The following is a 12057-nucleotide window of genomic DNA, read 5'->3' on the forward strand; positions in this document are numbered from 1 at the left end:
GTTCGGAAGCAAAGCCGTGCGTTTCTGCACAATGATACAGGTCTTGGCCAGTATAATTATCAGCTCTGTGCTATTTGAATTTTGGCTGTTCTAATGGGCAGAAAAACATGACAAAAATCAGTATTGTTGCACGGTCACGCTTCGAGTGAAATGTAAAACTTCTACAGAGACAACAGATTTTACATAATCCAGATTACTCGGAATTTCATAATTTTCTTATGTGTTTGGGTTCGTATTCTACAGAAGTGCAGTAAATCATCGAATGTTTAATGCATACGCATAATGACGCAAACTTCGTGTATTAATGAATAGATAAATGTCTTTTGCAATAACAGTTAAGTGGGGCGACAGCAAAGAGTCCGGTTTACGTGACAGTGCTAACCAACACTTATAGTATGCATTGATTAATGCATAAGCTACAAAATAAAAGCAATTATTATGCATGTAAAGAGACTGCAGTGTGCAAGGTTTTGAATAACAGATAATTTAACTTGCACATGATCTTAGCTTTGTGAATTTGATCAAACGTATGTGAACAAACGATAGAATATGTCTGCTAACGTATAGCTTGTTCTACTGCCATGCCATTGACTCCGAGAATTCGCGATCCCGTCATTCTGTGATTGTTATTGCACGTTTGGGTCTAGCGTAACTCTCAATGGGGCACTCTTCAAATGTAAGGGCGCAAGCGTCTTAGACCGTAGTGAGAACGGCTGCATATACGGGCGGTTTTTTGCGGGGACTAGCCGACTAAGGCGATCGAAGGAGTTTTGTCACGATCGCCATGTGATGCCTTTCTTCACTTTCTGAAGTATAGAAATAGCTCAAACGTTAATCGTTTTTCTCGACGATGTTCCATATAAAGCTCGCCTACGGTGTTGCAAAGTTTGTTGTGACTTCGGTAGCGGACGTCAGGGTCAGCCGCACCGGTATGCATGGCTATCACAGCCGAGCGCGGTTTTGCCTTCGACGAAAAATCTTGGTTAAACATGCCTCGATGCCTCTTGTGAGTCACAGTCAATGTGGCTATTTGTACCGCATGATATCTTGATAATTTGCTACGGTATATGCCTGCGCTGCCACACGGGCGGCAGTGACAACAGCGCCAATTAGAAGGCTGCAGTCCGCTTGGTCGTATGCAGCAAACTTGATCGCACAACGCCTCATCCGCCTCGCGCCCTCACAAGCCCGTGCGCAGGGTTGAAAGGACGCGTCCGCATGCGGCTGAAAAACGACCGTACAGCAGCCTTAAAACTGCACTTTTTGCAGGATTGAAGAGGAAGAACGCGGTATTCACGTCTTCGTGGAAATCACGACAAAAACGTTTCTTTCAGATAGCATTTATAATCCGCGTTGTGTATAATTGGTGCACATCTTGATTTCGGGGTATTTTTTTATATTATTGAGGCAAAGAAGTGCTTGATACCAGACAAGAAGAAAAAACACAGGATGAGGCTGATGAAAAATACACACAACTGCTATAAATGTAAAGTTTCCTTTTCCGCTCCCATTTTCTCTAACGTACCAGCATTCGGATGAATAAATTCCTATAGAAATTGAAATCCTGTTTAAAGTTTAACATATCAAAGTTAAATCCTTCTCATGTCCCATTTTTGCCATTGCTAAATCGCTGTTATCCTGTACTAGGGTAGATTTATGTATCCTAATTTAGCACAATGTAGCTGAAATTAGCGTTCTCAATTTTTGGGAGCTGTGAAATGTGCTCACTCGCTAGCGCTGCACAATATTTGTGGGATTTTCATTTTGTAAGGAAATTTGTCATATTTCTCCACTGTTTTTTCTTCTGCGATGAAGCTGTTGTTCCAGCGAATTTTTTTATATTTCTAGCTGGCTATTTTTTGCACAATACCATATATTCACTAGTATTCGGTTTCTTTTCTTTACCTCCCGTGCGTCTGTCTCTGTACATTTCTATTTTGTTTTTTGCTAATGATTACCCTGTTTGATTCCCCCCGTCAGGAGGCTTCAGGCGTATACAGAATAAAAAGAAAACTAAAACACCTTTTCTTTGGCGGCAGGATAATATGGTTGCTTGATCGTGTTAGCAACATTGTGGGGATCGGTTTCGGAAAATCGAGACTATTTCAAATGCCTTTTAGCATCCTCCAGGGTGAGTACAGTACGTTTCAGGCACAAAAGATATGATATTTAAGAGGTTTAAAGGAGTAAGACGGATTCGTGCCGTCGTACTGGAATGTTAGGGGGTTTAGCTGGCGGATCACTTTGATGACTATGCATGCGCGCCATGCCTCGAAAGTCGGCCATTTGCTGGTATGTATTGCAATCAGTGCGATTGCAGCGAGACCCTATAGTGCGGAGGCAGAGTGGCCAACCGTAAGGGAGCGTAGCTCAGCAAAACGCCTGTCCTCAATTGTACACTATGAAATACCAGCAAAGCTTGCCGGCATATCATGACAAATTTGTGCACTCCATTTATCCACACCTAAGGTTAAGACTGTGAACCAGACTTCCTCGCCATCTGGAATCTTCGTTAAAAAGTACCATTTACAAACGCCTTACAATTCATTTTAGGTCAAGCGAACAGTCCGTATTGCAACAACTGGGGCTTAGTAGAAACAGTGGACCATATTTTTTTTAGAATACCCAGCGTATGCTGAGCAGAGAATCGACACTCCATTTGATCGGGTCGCTGTCGATATGGTCAGTTCGCTGTCACCCACATCGGTGAAAGGCAATAGATAAATTCTCACTCTCGTCGATTTTGCCACGCGGTATCCCGACGCCGTGGCTCTGCCTAAGATAGATTCCGCGACCGTGGGTTTGGTGGAGATGTTCTCGCGAATAGGTTTTCCGAGAGAAACCCTCTGTGACCAGGGCTCCTGTTTCACTTCCGATATTATGAGAGAGCTCAATGATCTCCTGGCAGTGAAATATCTCAGCACGACTCCTTACCATCCAATGTGCAACGGGATGGTGGAGAATTTTAGCGGCACATTCATGCAGATACTAAGGAAGCTTAGTCAGGAGCAGCCCAAAATATGGTATTATTATATCGCTCCGCTACTGCTCGCATACTGGGAGGTACCGCTGACGAATCTGGGGTTTTCTTCGCTTGTGTTGATTTTTGGACGACATATGCGAGGACCTCTGGCAGTGCTCAGGGAGCTCTGGACAAGGGAAGAGCTGGGAGAAGACACGAAGACGACCTATGGTTACGTTCTCGATCTCAGGGAACGTCTCGAATAAACTGTGAGAGCGGCACAACAGAATTTCTTGCGTGCCCAACACTCTCAAAAGAAATATCATCATCGAAACAGCAAGAAACGACATTTAAGGGTTGGAGATGAAGCCCTCATTCTTTTTCCGAGTAGCCACAATAAACTCTTGATGCAGTAGAAAGGTCCATTCGTGGTGTCTGGCAAAAGAAACAACGTGGATAATTGGATCGACTTGGGCCACACCAAGAAGAAATTCCACATCAATATGCTCAAACGGTACGAGGAGCGTGCGTCCCAAGAGACCGAGCAGGCGTCATCGCTCGTCGTAATTGAAGACGGTGACTCAGAAGAATGACTGCCCACCCTTAGCATGAACCACGGTGAAGGAATTGAAGCCGTGCACATTTCCAACAAGCTTGATGACGACAAGCAGCTGGAGATTCGGAGCTTACTTGACAGGTATGCAGACATCGTTTGCAAGATTCCCAGGAAGACTAATCTAGTGGAGTGTGAACTCAGGATGTCGACTTCTTAAGTCGTGAATACCTCGCAATACTCGTTGCATTTTTGCCATAAAGGTCGTGGTCGAAAAGGAGATAGACGAGATGTCTAAATTAGGGGTTATTGAACGTTCAAAATCTCCATGCAGTTCCCCCCTCGTTCTGATTATAAAGAAATGCAACACCTATCGGACTTTCAACAACTTTAGACGCATCAATGATGTTCTTGCGTTTGATGCAGAGGCCATTCCAAGGAAAGATGTAATATTTACTAAGGTTGGAACCAAGGTATACTTTTCAAAATTTTACCTTGCAAAAGGTTACTGGCAAGTACCCTTGGAGAAAGCTTCGAGACCGAAAACAACTTTCTCTACCCAATCCGGTCACTATCAGTTCGTCTATAAGCCCTTCGGCATTAGGACAGCAACGGCTTTCTTTACGCGCCTGATGCGCATTCTATTACAAGGCATAGACAATGTCGTTCATTTCATCGACGATGTTCTCGTAGCGAGCTCTAATTGGGAAGAATATCTTTGGACTTTAGACCGGCTATTTGGCATGGTGCACGAGGCTGGCTTCATGTTAAAGCCGCAGAAGAGTGAAATTGGAGCAACGAACATCTCTTTTCTTGGGCACCAGCCCGGAGATGGGACCATCCGACCGTTGAAAACGGTGGTGGAAAAGCTTGTCAACGTACCGCTGCCAAAGCCGAAGAAGCAAGTACGTTACTTCTTAGGGCTTGCCGGATAGTACCACGATTTTATCCATGGCGATGCCGACAGAGTCCAACTGCTTGTGGAGATGACACGCAAAGATGAACGCAACCATGTCTCTTGGACACCACAGCGACAAGCCGCTTTTCACGAGCTCAAGAACGCATTAACTTCCAGGCGCGTGCTAAGAGCTCCAATTCTCAGTAAGCAGTTCGTGCTTCGCACATAAGCTTCCGAGGTCAGCATAGGCGCCGTTCTGCAGGAGCGTGATATAATCCTCCACCCGGTATCATTTGCGAGTCGGCAGTTGTTACCTCGCGAATCTCGCTACTCAGCGATTCAACGCGAGTGTTCGGCGTTAGTCTGGGCGGTTGAGAAATTCCACATAATCTTGTACGGGACGTTTCTTCATCATTCAGACTGACCACCAACCCTTGCAATATTTAACAAAGTTAAAGCATTTGGACAGCAGGGTACTGCGTCGGAGCTTAACATTACAAGAGTATACCTTTCGTGTAGAGTACATCAAGGGCTCAGAAAACGTATACCTTTCGTGTAGAGTACATCAAGGGCTCAGAAAACGTAAGCGCCGATGCATGAGTCGTTTGTAAATTGCCAGAGGGTGGGGCCCAATGTACAGCGTTACGTACATTGTAGGTACGCCCAATGTAACAGCGTTTTTCTTTCTTCTTCCTTCGTACTCTAGTTATGGGTTGTTTATTGTTGTACATATTCACCTTTATGGTAGAGACATGTTTAAAGTTTGTGTGTGATATTTTGTACTGTTTTTATTTTCCCTTTTGCCAGATGTGTAATGTTTGACTTCATGTGCCCTCTGTGCGCGTTTCCAGGTGCCTTCATGTGTCACTGTGTAACGTGCCTTCCGTAAACATCGGCGGCGTCGAACTTTTCCGGTTACCGCACATGAACATAAGTGTTGTGTGCACTAACGGCAGTTTTTTCGATGTGAACAAAACTTTTTCCGAAGGCGGGGCAAATGTGATGTGCACACGAAATCATCCTGGTTATTTTCGAAAGTGGCGCGTCCACAGTGTTGCATCGGACAGCGGAGCGCTGCGCGTGCCAGCCCAGCGTTGCGCGTGTGCGCGTGCGAATGGGGTGTGCGAGGCGACGGCGACGAAGATCGCGAGCGAGCACAAGGAGCGGAGAGCTGACGTCTAAGAAAACCGAGGTGGGAAGGGAGACAGCGCAGCGCAGGTCGGGTCATTCAAGCGGGGAGGTGGCAGCCGTCGGACGCTGGGTCCGTGCTGCCGTGACCTCCCTTGGATTCCCGACGCAAGCCTACTGCGTTCCTTGCTAGCGTGGAAGTGGCAGCCGATGGGACTGAGGGTCCATGCTGCCGAAAGGCACCGTTGGATAGCCTGCCTTAAGCCTCCGGCGCTTCGTGACGCCGGTCGACGATATTTGGCTACCTTTTTCCTGCCGCTACAAGTTCTTCGGGCTGTTGACAGGAGACCACCGGCGTCTTCCTGCATTTTTCTCCGCTCCTCATACCACCTGGTTCTCTTTTGCCGCTTCGTCGACGCAACGCCAGCGACACGTTGCAGTTCATCAACTAGCGTTCCGACCTGTCTACAACGCCTCCTCGCTTCACCTCGGACCCCTTAGCGAAAAAGGCTGCGCTAAAAATGTATTTCGAACACATTTATTTATTTCGCATTCATTTCGCATTTTTTTGTCCCTATGCTTAAATTGCCCATACGAATTCTAAGTATGCTAGGAGTATTTTTTGAACATTCTTACAAATGCGTCAAAAATGCATTTTCTGTCTGCTTAGTATATTATGTATGCATTAAAATTACTCTCAAAATACACTTGAAATACATTATAAATATGCTGAAAATACACTTTAAGCACATTAAGAATACAATATAAATATACAAATAATATATTAAATATATGCTAAAAATATACATAAAATGCATTCTCATTATACTGAAAACAGACATTAAATGCATTACACTAAATTAAAAAATGCGCTAAAAATATACAAATAAAATATTAAAAATATTTTGGTGCTGGAGGAGGGGGGGAAGGAGGGGTGGTGGCGGCAAGGGGGGAGCTTTTGTGGTCGCGAAAAAACATTTCGAGCTGAAAGGTAGAGAAAGAAAGATATTGGGGGGGGGGGGGGGGGGGGGGCAGAACGGTGTTGCAAGAACGGCGCAGCGCATAGCTGCTCATGGGAGTAACAGGCAGGAGAAAGTAAGCAACAAAAAAAGCGTTTCGCGGAGGAGGGGGTTAGCACGCTGCCTTGAAAAGGGCACGCGTCCTGGAGATGATTTGGGGAGATAGGAAACTTCAAAAAAAGGGAGGGGACAAGGGCCGAAACATGCCAAAGAGGTTTGGAATTCTCGAAGAATGAGTCATAGGCAGTTCTCAAGGCAACGCGGAAGTGTCAAAGTATTGTTGCAAAGTAGCAGGAGAAGCGTCATGTCAGGGGACCGAAAACATTTAAGCGAGAAACGTGAAGCGTCGTGATAGGTCCGTGTAGGGAATTCATTATCCAAGCTGTTTACACGAGAGAATGATGACACTCATGGCAGCGTCCTTAGCTGCACTCTTCATATTCAAAATGAATTCTTTGAAGGGCCTCTTGCCTAGATCTCTATCCTACTCTGATTATGTCGACGATGTACAATTAAGTTAGAAGTCATGTAATTTGTCCATCTGTGAGCGGCATATTCAGCTAGGTGTAAACAAAGTATCAAAGTGGGCAGACGAAAATGGATTTAAACTCAACACAGAAAATAAAACAACTTGACGTTAGACCTAAACTCGAGATCACACTCAATGGGCAGAGTATTGCCGTCCAAAAAGAGCAGAAAATTTTTGGCGTATAGACGACGAAAAGCTTACATTCATTGCACATATTAAGGACTTGGGACTTAAATGCATCAAATCAGTGAACGTTCTAAAGATCCTGTCATACCATTGTTAGAGTACAGATCAAGACTTCTTGCTCGATCGTCTAGATAGCCTAAGTATAGGCTCCGTACACTGGTCAGAGGGCGCTACGGAGCAGCGCCGCGCTCAGCGCCGCCGTGGCAGATTCCGCCTTACTGAGCCGGCGGGGGCGGCAGGGCGCAAGCTGCCCACTTGCTCTTTTCGCCTTCGTGTGCACGGCCAGCGTCCGCTTTCGTGTTACATCCACGGTCGGCACGATCCTCTGCTATGTCCCAGGTGGTTTTAGCGGGGTTTAGGCCCATTAAGGGTACAGAAGAATATTTTCATCCCGCCTCTCTGACGAGCGGGAAGAAGTTGTACGACGCTGGACACGTTTCCTTTGTGACGGAAGTTGACGGCGTCAACGTGCGGGCGAAGTGCCGCTCTCAACAAGGGAAACAAGTTTACGACGTTTCTTTGCACGTGAGTAAAGTTGTGGCATTTTTAACGTGGCAACAGCCACTGCTGAATATGGACCCCGCTGTCGGCGGTGCACGTTTTGTATCGTTCGTAGCATGTCGATTCGCGAACCGCTTTTCAAATCTCCGTGAGGCTTGTTTCAGCTTAACGGCTTAACGGAATAATGGCGCAGATCAAGTGACAGGACAGCAAGAGAGTACAAGCACACACAAGCGCCAACTTACAACTTTATTGTTTGGCTGCCAATATGCCGAATTTATACAAAGCAACACGCCCAAACTGTTAACAATAATCAAACAGTGACGCACATGGACGCGATGTGCGAAGCGGCAAATCATGATATCGCACGAGGCAAACAACATGACGAGTGCACAAAGCTCTACCGCGACATTATCATGTGTACGAATAAGCAACATCGCTTCTCAGGAATATGATTGCCTTACATAGTGGAGTTTTTCAAGTCTCTTAGGAGGGTTTGTAAAGGTATTGCGCGGTGGGAACGTAATTAATCATAATATGCGGGCATCACGTGCGAACGTTCTCTTGTTGTTGGGTGGCTGGTTTGGCGGTCATAGTTTGTGTCAACTGTTGCATTTACATTGTGTTCACCGCAGATAAACAAGAATGACCGCGAACTGCAAGCTGGACTTTGCAGTTGCAGGTACGGCGCTGCAGGGTCTTGCAAACACTGCGCGGCTGTCGCGCTGCATGTCAACATGCACGACGACATCTCCTGCACATCTGAGAGGCAGAGGTGGGGAAGACCATCGAAAAAGGCCCGTGTGGACGATAAAGCGTCGATTGAAGAACTTTTTGGTGGTAAGCATTGCATTTCACTGCTGAAGTAATGGAAGTTAAATGTACCTATTTTTATTATGTATTGCCCGACATTTCGGCATTAGTTCAGAAACTTATTGCTTGTTACGCAGTGGTAGAAGACAATAATGCTTGTGCTTTTCAGTCTGTTTCCACAAAGCATGCCCCAGCTTTATTTCAGCAAAGTTTCCAATAATATTAATTGAAAAAAAGGAGTACGAAGAAGAAATGCCAGCAGAAGTGGCAGCGTACTACGCCAAGAACATAAAATGCTTAAGTGCTCTGCACCTATGTGCACTGACAAAGGGGCAGGCTAATAATCACAGGTAGGTGCTTCACCTCCTTGTTCATATGTCACCTTGGAGAGTTGCAATGTAACGTATCTCCTAATTATCCTGTTAAAAATTATAACAGGTGGCACAGAGAAAGAAGATTAAGAATAACTTGTTCGCAAGCACACATGATACTGAGAACAAGGAAGCCTCCTCAAGACCTCTTGAAGACAATTCTGCATCGTCGAGGGTTTTGCTCTGAGGCCACATCATATGGTACGTTTTCCAATATCACAACATCGCACGTTGGGCTGACTGAAAGTTACTTTTCAGGCATGAAAATGGAGCCAGTGGCACGCAAGAACTTTGAGAAGAAAGTTTGTGCAGATGTGTTAGAGGTAAGCTACATGTGTACAACCTGCTTGACTTAAAAATTTGTGATTTCACATTTGGTAGCCTCATTGCTTTCATATTTGCACATGACCATTGCACTTTTATGTCTGCGTTTGCATTATTTGTATTGTGTACTTGTGGGACATACGCTTCAGAAAAGTACTTTTTCTATTTTCATTTGCTTCAGAAAAATATTATTTCTTTTTCCAGACTGGACTTGTGGTCCATACAGCCCAGCCGTGGCTTTGCGGAAACCCTGACGGGCTCTTTGAAACGGCAAAGGGTGTTTGCCTTTTAGAGATAAAGTGCCCGTTTTCAAGACGGAACAGAGACATAATTGATGTAGAGCAGGAGGTTACATTTGTGCCCTACATTAAGTACAAGAATGGCAAATTGACGCTACTTGCAAGTCACCGATACTACACACAGGTGCAACTGTTAATTTATGTGTGTAATCTCAATGAATGTTGTTTTTTTGTTTATTCTGAACAACAAAACATCACCATCATTGTAGAGAAAGACGATGACTTCCTATGTTCAGCTGTGCGAGCACTGGAGGACTTTTACTTTACGTGGCTGCTCCCCGCCCTTGTCAAGTCCACGAGAGTGTGATTAACCTTTCGTTTGAATAAAAAGATGTGTGGAAATGAGAATATAGCGTAGGTCTGCTGATTGTAGATGGCGCAGCACTTCAAACCTCACTGTTCGGAGCTTATAATAGGCGGCTGGAGATTTGCCAAGACGCAGCAGACATGAAATACGTCACTCATCACTGCAATCAGCTCTGTGGGTATGCGTGTGTTGAGGACGTTGAACATCTTTATGCGCTGGATAAATCTTTCCACATGAATTCGCACCTGTGCAATTTGGTACGTCTCATGCACCTCACTTTCAGAAAATTGGTCCTGACCTTGCAAAAATGGGGGCATCACTAATACAGCCCGTACCTCTTCAAGGCCTGCCTTTATACCCGGAAACCCCTTATCGGCCATCACAACATCGCCTGGTTGCACTAGGTCTAGAAACCCAGAATCCACTGTAATAAAGGAATCTGAACACCTGCCTCCGTATGCCTTTGAGCAGAAGCAGACTGCACCACATGGCGTGATTCCAACTAGGAATTTCAGAGTATATCCTCCTTTGTAATGTGAATACAGCACACGCTGTTGCTGTACAGTGTACGGTTGTTCTGTACGGACTTCTGTACAATCAATTATCATCGAGCAGTCCTGGTAGTGAACTTTAAAGCAATTTGGCATTGTCTGTCTAATGACATGATCAGGAGGGCGATATATCTACTTCTGCGTGGCAATGCTAAGTGTTTTGAGAACACTCTTAAAATGACGAGAGACTGTTTTCCTGGACACGCAGAAAAGCACTGCAAGAGATGAGTAAGTGATCCCAAGTTTAAGCTTCATCAAAAACAGCACAAGCCTATCGGTTATTGGCACATCACAAGTTCGCTCAGCAGAACGGGGCATTATGCTAAGCAGGAGGGCATATATGTCGGGGGACACGCCGCACAGATCCTTCATGGCAGCTGCACATGCTTGGACACTGTCGTATCCTGTGAAGCAAGCTGTCCTGCTGTCTCTACCAGACTGGTGGGAAACCACTGCAGGCTTGCACTGTACTTCCGCGTCGCAAACAATTTTGTGGTTGACTTGAGTGCACGCCTCATTGCCTCGTGCCGAACACAGGAACACCGAAAATGTGCCGGAACATCTTGCAATGTCGTCGGTTTGGCAAGACTGCCTAGAAAAGAAAAAACAGGTATCAGTCATAAAACTGGACAGCTATGTCACCTGCACTGCAGTGAGATGCATTACATAAATTAGAGGTTAAACACTTTAATTCACAGTAACGAGAGCAGGCAGTAAACTGCTGAAATTTCACACTTAAACTCTGCATGTAACATGTACACAGAGACGGCTTTGCATCAAAATAAAGAATGGCAGCGTCATTCTTCCATGCCCATCCCGGTTGCTTACCTCGTCTTTTTGTGCTGCGTCAACAGCCATGCAAAGTACCTCCAGGTTGGATGGCTATTCAGGGGATCCGTTTCACAGGTGTCTTCTTCAGTGCTTGATGCCGTGTCTTTTTCGCTAACAGTGGCAGATGCCTGCTTTGGCATTACTGAGGCAGACGATGCCCTAGCCCTCCTCCTCCTATGCAACCTGAAGCATATGAAACATTCGAAAATTCATATTCTCCTTGTGGTCCTTCTTCTGAACGTTACATAATGAAAATTACCAGCTGCATTCAAATTCTGCAGACTAATTGAACTTAGAATTGCACACAGTAGTTCAAATATTGAATTCTTATAGATGGTTCACAGTGCTAAAAGACATTTCATACCTTTCATATCGTGCAAGCTGCTTAGTCGCATCGACGTGGCTGACCCTGTATACATCCGGGAATATGGTTGGGTAGTACCCTGGATGCGATGCGATCGTACTCTTCTCTCCGTTGACGAAATGCTTCGAACATATTCTTGTCCTCTCATTCGGCACCCACTCGGAACCGTCGGCCAGGCTGAAAAAGACGACACAGCATTGTTTACACCACAAAATCCTCAACCCACAGAGGGCGGAGGCAGACAATACATGCATAATGTTTCCCTAATTGGCCTGCAATTTTTCAGAACACAAGTTGTTTACACTACGGAGAAGTGGTCTGCGTACACCGCATAAAAGTTCTACCGGCACGCTCTATCATGTTTGCCACACTTTTCGCCATTTGCAGGGCCCAAAATAGCTTTGACACATGAGCCAACCGC

At 45.4% G+C, this 12057-nt stretch overlaps 1 pseudogene; it reads right to left on the reverse strand.

Moving 5' to 3' along the window:
- Positions 1-9284: 9284 nt before the first annotated feature.
- Positions 9285-11412, reverse strand: LOC144095430 (uncharacterized; annotated as a pseudogene).
- Between the last annotated feature and the right edge of the window lie 645 nt (positions 11413-12057).

Source organism: Amblyomma americanum, chromosome 6 (assembly GCF_052857255.1).
Source record: "Amblyomma americanum isolate KBUSLIRL-KWMA chromosome 6, ASM5285725v1, whole genome shotgun sequence".
NCBI lineage: Eukaryota > Metazoa > Arthropoda > Arachnida > Ixodida > Ixodidae > Amblyomma > Amblyomma americanum.